Source organism: Excalfactoria chinensis, chromosome 1, assembly GCF_039878825.1.
Source record: "Excalfactoria chinensis isolate bCotChi1 chromosome 1, bCotChi1.hap2, whole genome shotgun sequence".
Lineage (NCBI taxonomy): Eukaryota > Metazoa > Chordata > Aves > Galliformes > Phasianidae > Excalfactoria > Excalfactoria chinensis.
In genome coordinates, this window is record NC_092825.1 from 170,591,670 (window position 1) to 170,597,669 (window position 6,000).

Here is a 6,000-nt window from a genome sequence, read left to right on the forward strand (position 1 = left end):
GCAGTCAGCATGGATTCAACAAGTGGATGTTATGTCTGACAAATCTAGTAAGTCTCTATAATGAAATCACCAGCTTGATGGATGAGGGAGAAGCAGTGGAGATTATCTTCCTGGACTTCAGTAACGGCTTTGACAGTGTCCCCCATAAGATCCTCAAAGAGACAGTGTTGAAGTATGGGCTGGATGGCCAGACATTCCTTAATGTCCAGACCCAGAGTGTAATGGTTAGTGGCACAAAGTCTAGCTAAAGGCCAGTGATGAGCAGTGTCCCCCAGGGTTCAATACTGGGTCCAGTCTTGTTTAACATCTTCATTAATGGTTTGGACAGAGGGGCAGAATGTACTCTCAGTAAATCTGTGGATAACATTAATCTAGGAGGAGTGACTTATTTGCTAGAGGGCCATGAAGGCCTTTAACAGGCTGAAAAAATGGGCCGACAGAAACATTGAGGAGTTCAACAAAGAAAAATGCAGAGTTCTGCATGTAGGAAGGAACATCCCCAGGAACCATGGCATGTTGGGGTCTTAGCAGACCCTATAAATAAGTAAAGGGAAGATGTGAAGAGGAGGGAGCCAGATTCTTCTCAGTGGTGCCCAGTGGCAGGAAAAGAGGAAATAGCCACAATCTGGAACACAGGAGGTGCCTTCTGAACACCAGAAGCACTTCTGTGTCACATGGGTGATGGAGCACTGGCACAGGCTGCCCAGAAGCTGTGGATTCTCCTTCTTGGAAATTTCCCAAAGCCACTTAGACGTGGTCCTGGCAGTCCTGCTCTGGATGTCCCTGCTGAAGCAGAGGTTGGACCAGGTGAACCCACAGGTGCCTTCCAACTTTAGCCATTCCTCAGTTCTGTGATTTTCATTTGCAGAGACAGCCTAAGCACTCCTTTATCCAATGAAACCTGTCATATAGATTTTTCCAACTTATTGCTTCAAAGCATGTAATGTTTTTGATTCGCTAAACACTTCTAGAAGATCTCAATAACATCGAAAGGACTTGAGTGACCAGGAGAAAATTCTAACAATGTACTATATCTAGCCAGCAGAATCTTCCACTTTTCCAGTGAAGATGGTGGTGGTGTTTTATGATACAGCTGCCAAATAGTGCATGCTATCCACAGAGTTAGTGTTAACAATAAGGGAGAAAGACTCAAGTAGTATTCCAGAGAGGAAGAGTTCACACTCTGGAGTCCTGCTGGCTCACTGGTCCCTTGGTAGGCAGTCTCTCCGCACTATGAACAGATGAACAAGAAGAACTGATAGTTTGAATGGTTAACCTATGTACTTACTTCAGGAGCTTTAAATAGTTTATGTACAGAAAAATAGACCTAGACTCTGCAGGACACCAAGGTTGATATTCACATGAAACTCTATCCTCAGTATCATGAAGGCAATCCTGAAGATAAGAATTGGAAGGCAAAACTTATTGTACTGTCACACCATATCCATGCAGCAGACAAAACTGCCATTTATTTCTTCTCGGGAGACTGGCTGATATTTCAGGTGCGGAGTGCGATCCTTGACAGAGAGAAGAACGGTTATGAAACATCAGCCATCTCCATCACGTATCACTGTTAAAGAGGACAACATTTGTGGGCAATGAGGGGCCTGAAATTATTTAAGACTTCATTAAACTCCGGGCAACAAATGTTCTCTTCTGATATTTTTCTGTTTTTCATGAAAATGTGGATCTTTATTTCAAAATTAGTAGAATCAACAACATCATCCTTGTCTTTTTAATCATTTCCATGGGAAAGAACTTCATTGTGAGGTAATTTTTTGTTCATTCTGTTGTTGTTGTGACTGTATTTGTACTTCTGCATTTTGAGACATGCTAGTGATCATTTTTATTGGGACAAGCAAACACTTAACAATTAAATTTCCACAAATCTGAAGCCCTTAAGCCCTTGTTTCATTCTTCAAGCTTTTTTTTTTTTTTTTTATTTTTTTTATTTTTTTTCTGTGGGTAAAGTAAAGCAAAAGTAGGTATTTGTGAGAACAGGAAGAACTTACTCAAAGCGGTTCCTTCCCCATCCTCTCATCTTTTCATACACAGTATGGTTCAGCAGGAGAGGACACCTGTATTTGCGAGCTTCTGGGATTGCTTTTGGATCCATGTACTGTCTCTCAGGGGCACATTTCTGCAGGCTGGCATCATACTGAGATGGAGCTGTTGGTAGATCAATCCAGCTGTTTTCACTATATCTCTTCTCTTTGACAGAACAACTGGCTGGTAGTTGTCTTTGGTTTCAAAGTGAAAATGGACCATAGGAGACAAGTTTACGATAAAATAGGAAAGAGATTATGTTTTTATAGCTCTGTTTGTATCTTGCAAGAAATTCAGGTTCCTGTCATCTTCAGTAAGTTAAGCCAACAGGAATTTCCAATGAACAGTGATAAGCTATTTTGGAGGCTTTCTCTGGAAGGATAGTTAAGACTTGCACCAGACAAGGCATCTCTGATTTGCCACCACAAGAAAATATTTCTTATCTTACAAAACCCCAGAAAAAGTACTTTGTACCAGGGATAGAAAATCTTGCTTCCTTAAGCTTTCTGTGAGAAATTTTGAAATAAGCTTCTGCTCTGAACTAGGATGTTCATAAAGAGTGTGGAAATATATGAAAGGAAGATTGCCCCTGTTAAAAATGGGAAATGCCAAGGCTAAAAATGTTGGCATTTTCAATTCAAATTAGAGTACTCAATTTGCTGCAAGAAAATCAGTTTTAACCTGACATATGAAAGGTTTGCTCCTATGATTTACTCACTTTCGAAATGCTGGCTGCAATTTTACCTTATTTACTTTCCTCATCGTATTTTTTATTTAATTATCAAAATTAGTATTTGCTCAGGTAAATCATTTGTCTGTTTAACAAAATCATGTTTCCTGAAGTGAAGGTGCTGTCGGTATGCCTTGACCGCAGCATGCAATGCATGTTCCATGTACACATGCATGACTCCAAGCAGACACACTCCATTTTTTTTTACTGGAGAGTTCATATGAAATCTCCATTTTTTACAAAAACAGGCTCTGACTTCTATTGTGTCAGGCTTCCAGCAGGGTCTCTCCACCTCACTGCAGCCGAGTTGCTGCTTGTAATAAGCATTACTCCTCTGTCATATGTATGTTCTTGCGAAGTTAATTCTGGCTACCAAGATATTACTGAAGAACTGATTTAAGTGTGAGAAATATAGATGGAATTTGAAATGCTGCTAAAACCACAGCAAACTACTGAAGTGTGCCTACTGTTTCTGGAAATTGCATCTGCCTGTGAGATGTAACACTGTATGCTTTGGGATTTGTTTTGTTTGGCTTGTTGTTTGTGTAAGGCTAAGACCATAAGGAAAATAAAATCTAATTAACTAAAATGGTCAACTTTGAAATAAAAAGCAAAGGAGAAAAACATTTATTTCTTTCTCTCAGTCTCCAGGTGCAGGGTTATTGCAATCAAGATAATTATTTTCCCAACTTCTTCTTTGCCAGTATGCACAGAAACATGATAAAAGTTCTCTGCTATATTCAGAAAACAATTGGAAGAGGAGAAGGGAGGGGAGAGGAAGAGGAAGGGGAGGGAAGGGAAGGGAGGGGAGTGGAGGGGAGGGAGGGAGGGAGGGAGGGAGGAAGGGAGGGAGGAAGGGAGGGAGGAAGGAAGGAAGGAAGGGAGGGAGGGAGGGAGGGAGGGAGGGAGGGAGGGAGGGAGGGAGGGAGGGAGGAAGGAAGGAAGGAAGGAAGGAAGGAAGGAAGGAAGGAAGGAAGGAAGGAAGGAAGGAAGGAAGGAAGGAAGGAAGGAAGGAAGGAAGGAAGGAAGGAAGGAAGGAAGGAAGGAAGGAAGGAAGGAAGGAAGGAAGGAAGGAAGGAAGGAAGGAAGGAAGGAAGGAAGGAAGGAAGGAAGGAAGGAAGGAAGGAAGGAAGGAAGGAAGGAAGGAAGGAAGGAAGGAAGGAAGGAAGGAAGGAAGGAAGGAAGGAAGGAAGGAAGGAAGGAAGGAAGGAAGGAAGGAAGGAAGGAAGGAAGGAAGGAAGGAGGGGAGCCCTTTTCCTTTCAAGTCAAAAGCCACGCAAAACATCTTAGATTCATATTTGTCCTTATTACTTCTGAAGAAGATTTTGTCACTTTAAATTCCCTTCATGTCCCCCAGCAGTTAGTTTTCCTCTGGTTACACATGCGACCCTTTTGCCAGCAGCACAATGGGAGTATTTTGCAGACATCAGTCTTTATCCTGAGTCACTGCAGTGCTAAAGCATCCTGACTGTGGCAATGGATGCAAAACACTGAGTGATTTGATTAAGTTACCTCTTTAAAATCTGATATGGGCAGCTTTTTTATACTATCTTATAATGTGAAAACAAAATGAAAATCTGAAATTAATAGGCTATGGAGAATTGAATCAGCTGCATGAGAGATTGGCTAGTACTGCCATCCGCTGTGCCTAGTGTGAGAGCATGCTGGCCACATACAGCAGGGATAATGATTATTTTCAGGATTGTATTTATCAAAAAGGCTCATGGTGTTTAGGTACAATCATTTATAATACACCAAAGGTTTAAATTGGTGAATGGATTAACAAACCTGGAAATAGGTGATGAAAGCCTGGAGTACTTCAGCAAGACGGCAGAAATGTTCAGTGCCTGTGCGTTTTCCATCTCCAGAAGATACAGAATGTCTCAAAGTCACATCGCAGTGGTAAGATGAACATGTTGGTATTTTCACAAGCAGTTCAGAAAAGGACAGAGGTTTGTCAAGAGCCATGAGAAGGCAGAAGGGCCTAGAGGAAATCATATTGATTATTGTTGGTACAGTCACAAGTATGTATCATACTACTCACCACTAAACAGAGACAATATTGTGAAGCTATGGTGAATGTATGACTTCTTGAAAGGCTGAGTGCAGCATGAAAATGAAGAGATCCTATGCAAAATGTAATTAAATTCTACTCAAATAGATATCCTTAGGACTCTCCAACATAAGAGAGCGTGTCAAAGGCCACAGACGCAATATGTCTCTTTATACAAGGTAACTGCTGTAGTTCACTGACATAGCTTTGGTACAAACTACAAGACAGGTCCCATGAAGTATGTTCCTTGTCAGTGCTGTGAATCTAAGAATGATTAATAAATACTATTTGTTCCTGCTTTCTGATGCTTACAGTGTTAGACCAAAGGCATCCTTCTAGGGAACATGCTGCTAAACATATTGATTGATTTGAGTTATATCACTCAACCTCCTGGCATGATAAAAGAGGTTCATCAATTTGAAAAATCTGTTCAGGGAGAACATTCAGATTATTTATTCCTTTGTGACTGTAGCCTCACATGTGATAGCTGGCCTCACAGAATTCTAAATTCACAGAAAACATAGGCTGGAAATGGGGTTTGGAGGATGGCAATAGAGTGAGCAGCTAGCTGATGTAAGTTTGGGCATCTCCAAGGATGGAGCCTCACAGTCACTTGTAATGTCTCCAGGGACATCCTCCACATCTCTGGGCAACACATTCCAGTGAATCACCACCCTTATTGTAAAAAACTTCTTTGTATCAAAATCTCCTCTATTTTAGTTTGAAACCATTTGCCTTCATTCTGTCACAGCACACCTTACCAAAGGAGTCTGTCCCCTTCCTTCTTACAGCTCCCCTTTAGATGCTGAAAGATCACTCTCAGGTCTCCAAAGAGCTTTCTCTTCTCCAGGCTGGACAGCCCCAGCTCTCTCAACCTGTCCTTGCAGGAGAGGTGTTCCATCCCTTGGATCAATTTTGTGGCCCTCCTCTGGATATGTTTCAACGGGTCTGTTTCACTCCTGTATTGAGGACTTCACATCTGGACACAATACACCAGGTGAGGTCTCATCAGCACAGAATAGAGGGGCAGGATCACCTCGATCAGCCTGCTTTCCGTGCTTCTTTTTATGCAGCTGGCTACTGTGCATCCTCTGATCAGATAGACATCAATAAGGTTTCCCTGAGCCTTCTCAGCCTGAACAGTTCCAGCTCTCACAGCCTCTCCACATAC